We start from the raw sequence: 9974 nt of genomic DNA, 5'->3' as shown, positions 1-9974 counted from the left end.
CTTACTTCTGAGGGACTGGGTCGACTCCTCTGTCTCCTGCGTGAGATACGAGTCGGCCCGAGGCCTCGTTAAATAAAAGTACCTCATGTAAATTACAGCAAGGTGTGTAAAAGGTGTATCTCGAATTTCTGGGGACCCAAGAGAGTTCCGGACCAGAGGGAGTTCCTCCTTTCGGGGTCTTACAACAAGCTTTCTCTGTATAGCCTTGACTATCTGGGAACTCATGCTTTATACCAGGAACCATTCTTTACTCAGAGATCTGCCTGACTCTGCCTCCAAAATGCTGGGATTAAAGGTATGTGCCACCACCAGCCAGCTCCTTTACAATCATTTTTGAAAGATTTATTTTTATATTTACTTGTGAGGAGGCATGTGCTGTGTGCTTGCTGAAAAAAAAAGAGGAAGTCTGCCAGATGTAGGTGGATGAAGGTGCTGGAACCAAATGTGGGTCCCCTATAAGAGCAGCAAGTATACTTAACTGCTACACCGTCTCTCCAGCCCCCAAGCTGGTTTTGAAATACCTGCGTAGCCAAAAATTACCTTAAACTTCCTTTTCCCCCTTCTTTATTGTGTGTATGTGTGTATAGCATATATGCATGTGTATGCATGTTTACATGTGTGTAGGAGCATGTGGGGTGTGTGTGTGTGTGTGTGTGTGTGTGTGTGTGTGTGTGTACCTAACATTGTACCAGAAATCTTCCTCAATTGTTTCTACAGTATTGTTTTGTTCTTTTGAGCAAGTGTCTCTCAATCAGTCCCAGAGCCTGAAGACATTTACTGGAGCCAGCTGGGACTTCTCTGCCTGGAACTAGAGGCCTGCAGAGCAAGGGCTCTAACCACAGAGCACTCTCCCCAGCCACTGCCTTCTAATTCTCCACCCTCACCTCCCAGTGCTGGGTTCTAAGCATGTGTTATCATGCCAGCTTGTTGTGGTGCTGGGGTTTGAAGCCAGGGCATCCCACATACGAGGAAGCACTGTGAGCTCAGCCCTAGCCCAGGTTTATTTTCCTGTCTGTCTGACAGCGGGTGCCAACCCTAGAACTGAGGTCATGCATAAATTAGGCAAACACTATTCCACTGAGCTATGTTCCTAGTCCAGTGCAAGGCTCTTCCAACCCAGTTTTCCTCCTTCCCCTCCTCCCTGAGATCTGAGGACCATTTCTTCTTCACTGCCTTCTTCCCTTCATCCTTCTTGGCATCCATCACAGTGCCACTCCATCATGGCAATTGCTCCTTAGAGATCGAACTGACTCCGGAGTCTTCTTACCTCTTACCTTCTTACATCCTTACCTTTGTCCACTTTAGCCTGCTTGCTCCCTGATGGCCTTTTCCTGATTTGTGTTTCTTTAGGCTTTTGTTTGTTGGAGAACAGGTTTCACTGTGTGGCCTGCGCTGTTTTCAAACTCACTCTGTAACCCAACTCATAAGCCTCGGCCTCCCAATTATTTACATTACAGACCTATGCCATCAAGTCTAGCTATTACTTAACGTTATTTTTACATTAATTGATTGATTGTGTGCATAAGAGTGAGTGTGTGGGGGCTGGTAAGATGGCTCAGAGAGTACCTGACTGCTCTTCCGAAGGTCCAGAGTTCAAATCCCAGCAACCACATGGTGGCTCATAACCATCTGTAACAAGATCTGACTCCCTCTTCTGGAGTGTCTGAAGACAGCTACAGTGTACTTACATATAACAAATAAATAAATCTTAAAAAAAAAAAAAAAAAGAGTGAGTGTGTGTGTATGTGTGTGTACACACATGCGCATGCTCATCTGTTTGGGGTCAAGTGTCACTAAGCTATCACCAGCCCTATTTTAATGCTTAGACTCCATATAGTAGGAAGAACATCTAAAAGGAACCCACTTGTCCCAGGGTACCTGGCACAGTGTTTCATGCATAGAAGGCAATGATTGATGCCGGGTGGGAGGGGTTTTCTCAGCCTGTTAGATCGCTGGATGCTGCTGCTGCGGTTCACAGCACACACTCACTGTCTTGTGGTGTTTATGGTGGGAGAAAGAAGCGTCACAGGGAGAAGTCAGTGATTAAAAGAGAAACTCAACCTTTCCTGATCATTTGCCTTCATAATTGGGAACAATTGGGACATCTTGCAGATCAAAAGGAAGCACTTTGAAAAGTTCTAAAGGGCTGATAGAACGCTGTACATCCTCAGGTGCAGCGAGAACAAGTTCAGAGTAGCTGAACTTCAAAGGGAATCTTTGTAGAAACTAGAAGACCCCTGGAGATGGCTCCAGAGCCAGTTAGCCTTTTCATATCCACAAGCAAGGCAAACTTCGGAGGGGCAGGCTGAGATCTGAGAAGCAGGAGGAAAGGGAGAAAGAGGTCTTGGAGGTTGACTTAACATTACAGGAGAGGCTCAGCAGGGCTTCTGGGAACCCTCCTTCCTCACCTAGGGTCCTAACCCTAACCCAAACTTCATCTCCTCCAACTCCAGACCCACAAGTCTCTCCAAAGTCTGAAGTTGAAAAAGCTAACCAGTCTGGGGATTAGCAGCCCACTGAAAGCCAAGACTTTGGGTTCTTTTAGACTACTTTTATATTTGGACAACAGCCTACCAAAAAGTCTTCCCTGGAAATGTTTTAGTATGTATCATAATGGAGTGTGAGTACATGGGCTGGCAGCAGGACATACCTTTAATTTGGGCACCAGAGGCAGGTAGAGCTCTGAGTGTGATGCCAGCCTGGTCTACAGAGTGAGTTCCAGGACAGCCAGGGCTACACAGAGACCCCATCTTGAAAAATGAAAACATGTAGATGTGCACGTGCTTTGGCACAAATGTGGAGGTCAGTATACAACCCTGGGTGCAGAATCCACCTTCTACTGCTTTGAGACACACTCTCTTGTTTGTAGTTGTGTATACCAGGCTAGTGTTAATCCTCAGAGTCTCCAGAGAAAAACCACTTCCACAATTTTGTGCCAAATTTAGAGCATGCCTTAATTAAATTCTGACCAGGATGGACTCTGGTCAAGCCCAGGAAAAAAAGGAACTGAGATGAAATAAATGACTGGTGCCCCTCCATTTCCAGGCTCCTCCTATATAGTAACACTGATGTCAGCCATCACAGGGCCTGTGGCCCTCCACCTTCTGCTAATTACTGTTGGTCTTGCATCATTGATACCTTAACTAAATGATAATTCCTATTTGGGTGCCATGAAGCTAAACTGGTGGTTATTAGGTCCTAATATAGACAAGTACCCATCATAGAGTTGAAGACTTGACCAAGGATGCAACTCAAGAGGGGAATGCAGGAGTGAAACTCAACCTGTAAACCCCACCTGCCCAGAGACAAGATAGCTTCCTGGAATGCTGGGAGTTGTAGTTCTTGGAAAAATAACAAAGCTACATAGGAAATATGGTGGTCATGTGAGTTTACCCTTAAAAAGCCCCTACAACATGTGACTGGTCACTACTTGCTGGGATTCCAGAGAGTGGACCTGACCAGAGTCTATCCTGGTCAGGAGTTAGTTAAAGCTTGCTTCAAATTTGGCTCAAAATTGTAGAACTGTTTTTCTCTTGGGAATCTTGGGATTAACACTAGGGGGCCCCAAACCCTCTGGGGATTTCTCCTGCTACCCTCCCATCTCCCTCACTATAGGAGTTATGGGGTTACACATATACTCTATTATGCTGGCTTTGTGTGTTCTAAAGACCTGGACTTGGCTCTTCACTTCCTGCTCCAAGACCTTAATACACTGAGTTGTCTTCCCAACTCTATGAAGAAAGGATTTTAAAAATATGTATGTAGCCAGGCATGATGGTTATACGCCTTTATTCAGGAGCCAGAGGCAGGAGGATCTCTGTGAGTTCGAGTCTAGCCTGATCTCCACTCGAGTTCCAAGACAGCCAGGACTACACAGAGAAACCCTGTGTGTGTGTGTGTGTGTGTGTGTGTGTGTGTGTGTTTGCACTGCAGTATGTTCTTGTATGTTATAGGTGTGTGTGTATGCTTAATTATATGTGTCTGTATAGCTATGTGCATGAGTGCAAGGTACCTATAGAGGCTAGAAGAGGGCACTGAATCTTCTGCTTCTAGAATTACAGATGGTCCTGAGCCACTCAAACTGGGGTCCTCTGCAAGTGCCACATGTGCTTTTGACAGCTGAGTCATCTTCCCAAACCCATAAAGAAGTTTGCAGTGCAGCGACCTTTGTTTTGGGTCTTATTTTTGTTCTACTGTATGTATGTTTTGTTTTGTCGTTCTTTTGTTTTCTTTGGGTTTTTGTTTTTGTTTTTTTTGTTGTTGTTGTTGTTTTTTAAGATTTATTTATTTATTATATATAAGTACACTGTAGATGTCTTCAAACACTCCAGAAGAGGGAGTCAGATCTTGTTNAGAGGGAGAGGGAGAGGGAGAGGGAGAGGGAGAGGGAGAGACCTATGCAGGCTTTCTTTGTATTTGTTCTGCCTGCGGTTAAGTAAGAATTTCTTGGAATCTTTTTTCCAGCCCACTTCTTCAGACTCTCCCTCTCACTTCCCCTTTCCCTTTCTTCCTCTTCCTCTCCTCTTCCTTTCTCTCTCCCCTCTGTCTCCAAGTGAAAACTCAGAAATGAGACAAAGTCTCTCTAGGAAGCTGAGATTGGCCTGAATTTACTGTGTAGTCCTGGCTGGCCCCAAACTTGAAATCCTGTTGGGATTTCAGGAATGGAGACTTCTTGCTATGTCTTTTTCTTGGACTCCAATTATACACCATCAGTTACTTGTATCACTGCTGGGACAAAATGCCTGAAAGAGAGCTACTTCAGGAAGGAGGGGTTTATTTAGTCTAAGGCATTGAAGGTGTAGTCCTCTTGTGGTAAGTAGGGCTGCCGGGTGGGATGAGGTGGTGAGAGGACGTGACGAGATGACGTCAGGATGACGTGATCTGAGGTGGCTGGAACTACTGCTTGTGCAGTCTGGAGCAGAGCGAGATGAATGCAATTCCTCAGCTCCCTTTCTCCTTTTTATTGTCTTGAGCCCCAGCCCATGGAACGGCAGGGCTCTCTCTCACGTTGAGTCTACCCACTTCATTTAAGCCTTTCTGGAAACTCCCTCGTAGACACTCTCAAAAATATGTTTCCGTGGCGATCCCAAATCTACTCAAGTTGACATGAAGATTAATCATCAGAATGTGTTGGACATATTATTTGATACAATCTCTCGCTATGTAACTAGCCTCAACCTGACTTTCCTATTTCAACCAGGCTCTAGCCAGTGAGCTATCAGGATCTGCCTGCCTCTGTCCCCCAGTCCTGGGGTTACAGACACTCAGGGTCAAGCCTAGTCTTTAAGTGGATGCTGGGTCCTTGAACCCGAATCATCGTGCTTGCATAGCAAGCAATCTTACCAAATCTTATTAAACCATCGTCCCAGCCCCGCCCCCTTTAGCCTGAATTTTCTGTTACCTAGCTTCTAATTTTTATTCACAAAGCTATTTTTTATAGTTTTTATTCCTGGATGGAGAATTCTCTGTTATTTTGTTCCTCTATTTTCTATGGAGAAGTGGAACCCTCATGCATGAGTTGCCAAAAAGCTCAGAGGATAACCTGCTCAGAATTTGGTCTTGCCTTCCACTGTGTGGGTCCCCGGGATTGAACTCTGGTCCTCAGGCTTGCCACCAAGCACTCTTACCTGCCTGGTTTGGAGGAAATGGAAGTGTTATTGGCTTGTTTGTTTGTTTGTTTGTTTGTTTGAATCAGGGAGACATAGTCTCATTCTCTTGTTCAAGCTGGACTGGAACTCACTATGTAGCTCAGGCTAGCCTCCAGTTTGCAGTGATCCTTTTAGCCATGCCTCTTGAGTACTAGATTCATAGGCTGGAATTAAAGATCGGGTGCTACCAAGCGGGGCAGTGGTGGTACATGCCATTTAATCCCAGCACTTAGGAGGCAGAGGCAGTCAGATCTCTGTGAGTTTGAAACCAGTCTAGTCTACAGAGTAAGTTCCAGGACATCCAGGGCTGTTACACAAGCAGAGCAAAAAAAACAAACAAAAACAAAGGACAAACGAAGATCAGTCCCACCGTGTCTGGTCAGGTTTTTAAGTTAGAGTATAAAGTATTGCGTTTCATTATGGCATTTTTCCTGTATCAAGACTCCCTGTTTTGCATCTTATGAGCACGTTTTCTTCTCCATCCTTGAGCACAGCTAGAATTAGAGTCTTACTCCTTCCAACTAACTCAAGTATCTGCTTCATCCTGGGCTTAGTCTCAGCTGATTGCCTTTTCTTTTCTTTTCTTTTCTTTTTTTCTTTGTGTGTGTGTGTGTGTGTGTGTGTGTGTGTGTTTTCCAGACAGGGTTTCTCTATATAGCTCTGGCTGTCCTGGAACTCACTTTGTAGACCAGGCTGGCCTCGAACTCAGAAATCCGCCTGCCTCTGCCTCCTGAGTGCTGGGATTATAGGCGGGCATCACCACGCCCAGCAGCAACTCTTATAAAGGAAAACATTCAGTTGGTGCTGGTTTGGTTCAGAGGTTCAGTCCATTATCATCACGGTGGGAAGCATGGCAGTATGCAGGCAGACATGGTGCTGGAGAAGAATCTGAAATTTCCGCAGGCAGCAGGGAGAGTCAGCGAGGCTAGGCTAGGCTTGAGCTTCTGAAACCTCAAAGCCCATCCGCAGTGAAACACTTCCTCCAAAGGCCACACTTCCCAGTAGTGACACTTCCTATGAGCCTAGGAGGACCATTTTCATTCAAACCACCACAGATCCTGCCTGATTAATTAATTAATTAAGAGGGGGGGTGTCAGTGGTCAAAAGTGCTTGTCTTGGAGAATCATTGACCTGATTTTGATTTTCAACAAAAAAGGAAGGAGATGCATGACCTGGCATACAGACCCACATGGATATATCATGTAAATATACACATACAATATTAATATGTTTTAATTTAAATATTAGATGAGACAATGCTGTCTGGGTATGGTGGCTCACGATTGTAATTCCAATGCTCAGGAGGCTGAGGCAGGATTTCCACAACTCTGAGGGTAGCCCATGCTGCAGATGGAAACCTTGGGTTTGGAGAAAAAAATGGAACAGCTGAGATGCAGTGGCCAAACCAATGAAATGGATTTATTTAATTGGTTGATTGGTTGGTTGGTTTGGTTTTTCAAGACAGGGTTTCTCTCTGTAGTCCTGGCTATTCTAGGACTCTCTGTAGACCAGGCTGCCCTCAGACTCAGAGATCTGCCTGCTTCTGCCTCCTGAGTACTGGGATTAAAGGTATGCACCTCCACCTCTGCACTGATAATGTCTAACCTCCGCAGTCCAGTGAGGTATAGTTAGTCACTGATAATGTCTATAATTACATCAGTACATCATATATTTCCTGTACTCAGCAAGGATTCCATGGTGCAGGGAGATCTGGAATTCAAGGCCAGTCTCAGCAAGTTCAAGGCCAGTTTATGCTTCGTGAGACCCTATCTCAAACCAACAACAACAAAAAAGGGATAGTATAAACCTCAAACATTTGTGGCCATGCACGAACCATCTGTTAAAAGTGGTTTTGGAAGCCCAGTGGTCATGGTGCATGCATTTAATCCTGGCCCCCAGGATGCAGAGGCAGGCTGGTATCTGAGTTTGAGGCCAGCCTCATCTACAGGGCAAGTTTCAGGACAGCCAGGGCAACACAGAGAAACCCTGTCTCAAAGAAAGAGAGAGAGAGAGAGAGACAGACAGAGACAGAGACAGAGACAGAGACAGAGTGCTAATCTGGGGTTGTCCTATGATACCCACACCATATCCTAGAACACAGGAAGCTTTGTAACTGGTCCCTAACTGCTCACAGTGCATCTCAGTGAGTCTTGAGGAAGATGTGGGTTTAGTACAGCCATTTACTGATCTGGACTCCTGGTGGCAGCAGTGCCTAAGGTTAGTCCCTGTGGAGCTGTTCATATGTGGCCAGGGAAGTCTTCCACAGTTTGCTTTCTAGCTTGTTTGAATCTTGGTCTTGCCTTATTTCTCTCTCTCTCTCTCTCTCTCTCTCGATAGATAGATAGATAGATAGATAGATAGATAGATAGATAGATAGATAGATATAGATAGATAGATAGATAGATAGATAGATATAGATATATACACACATATATATATGTATATATATGTGTGTGTGTGTGTGTGTGTGTGTGTGTGTGTGTGTGTGTGTGTGTATGTGCGCGCGCACACATGTGTATGCTACTTACCATTTTGAGACAAGGTCTCTCCCTGAGCTCACAGTTGGGGCTAGCCTGGCTGGCCAACAAACCACTAACACTGTCCTGTGTCCTCCTGAAAGCACCAGGGTTAGCACCGCATGCCACCATGCAGCCAGCCTTTCTGTGGTGCTGAGGATTCAAATTCAGTTTCTCATTTTGCTGTTGGTGTTTGTGTCATACGTAATTACTTTGTACACGTGTGGAGGTCAGAAGTAACTTGTCCTTTCTCTCCTTCAACCACAAGGATCCTAGCAAGCACCTTTACCTGAGGAGCCATACTTGGTGCACAGGTACTCAGGGTTTTGAAGTGAGCACTATACTCAAGAAGCTGTCTCCTAACTGCTGTTTTCATTGGGTTGGTCTCAGAGACAAGATAGTACTAGACACATGCATACCTGAACTTACTGTCAATCCTTTTTCTCTGTCCCCACTAACCTAGTGTGTGCCATCATACGCAGCTTGCTTCTGTGTTTTGGAGACCTGACCTTGCCAGTAAGCTACTTCTGGATTTCTCTGAGCGACCACAGTCCATCAGCACCGCAGTGACAGCACTAGACCCTCCCAGTGGCAGTTGAGATGGAGGTGGTGCTGCAGGCTGTGGGACATGCGAAAGCTCTAAACCCAGCCACAGAACACGCCAGTCTCCTGCTGTGTGTTGCTTCAGTCATAGGCAATAACCAGAAAACACTATGATCAGGACTCAGGATCTTTTGGTGACACATCCATGGGGAGGAAGATGATAAATATGTATTACTTAATAAAATGAAGAGGCTGGCTTCCCTCGAGGCTCAGGGATCTATTTGCACGAAGTGACAGAAAGATTCCAAGAGCCAGAGGGGATGGAGGGCTCCAAGGAAACACTGCCTTCCAGATGCCACAGGACTGACGGACTTATGAGCTTACAGACTGTGGCAGCAGCACAGGGCTGCGCAGGTTCAAGCCAGACAGGTCCCAGCTCTGAGAAAAGGAACTGGACGTGGGCTCTCACCCCTAAAACAGGAAGCTATCTGCGATTGATGCCCACTAGCAAAGGAAAAATCCATTTTCTCCAATGAAGTCTCATGGGCATACTAACCACCCTTCAGGGCAGGCCCATGCTCAGGAGTAGTTGGCCAACAAAAAGTGAATTTGATGTTATCTTTAAAAACTTTTTTGTCTCCTTTGACACTTTTGGTCAGTTGTTTTATTTGTCTTTCACTCGTTTGTTTTGGTCCTCGGGTGTGTGTGTGTGTGTGTGTGTTTCTTGTTTTTACATGTTGATTTGTTTTTCCTATTTATTGTCTGTGTATAGAAGTTTTATCTGCATGTATGTCTGTGTAGCATGTGCATGCAGTGCCCTCAGAGGCCAGCAGAGAGTGTCAGATCTCCTGGAGCTGCCATGTGGGTACTGGGAACTGTACCCGGGCTCTGTGGAAGAGCAGCCAGTGCTCCTAACCACGGAGCCTTTGCTCCAGCCATTTATTTTTTAAAAGAGAGAGAGAAAGAGCACAGAGGAGAGGGGAGGGGAGAGGAAGGAGGATTTGGGAGGAATTGAGGGAGGGGGAAAAATGACCAAAATTTACTGTTTAAAAGAAAAAATCAGGCCAGAAAGATGGCTCAGTGCTTGAGGGCACCGAGCATGCTCCTGGAGGGCCTCAGTGCCCAGCACAGCACCCACTCGGATACTACACCTACTGCAACTCCATTTCTAGGGGAATCTGATGCCCTTTTCTGGCCTTTACTGCACGTACACAGTATACACCTCTCTCTCTCTCTCTCTCTCTCTCTCTCTCTCTCTCTCTCTCTC

Source organism: Mus pahari, chromosome 12, assembly GCF_900095145.1.
Source record: "Mus pahari chromosome 12, PAHARI_EIJ_v1.1, whole genome shotgun sequence".
Classification (NCBI taxonomy): domain Eukaryota; kingdom Metazoa; phylum Chordata; class Mammalia; order Rodentia; family Muridae; genus Mus; species Mus pahari.
This window is presented reverse-complemented; position numbering follows the sequence as displayed.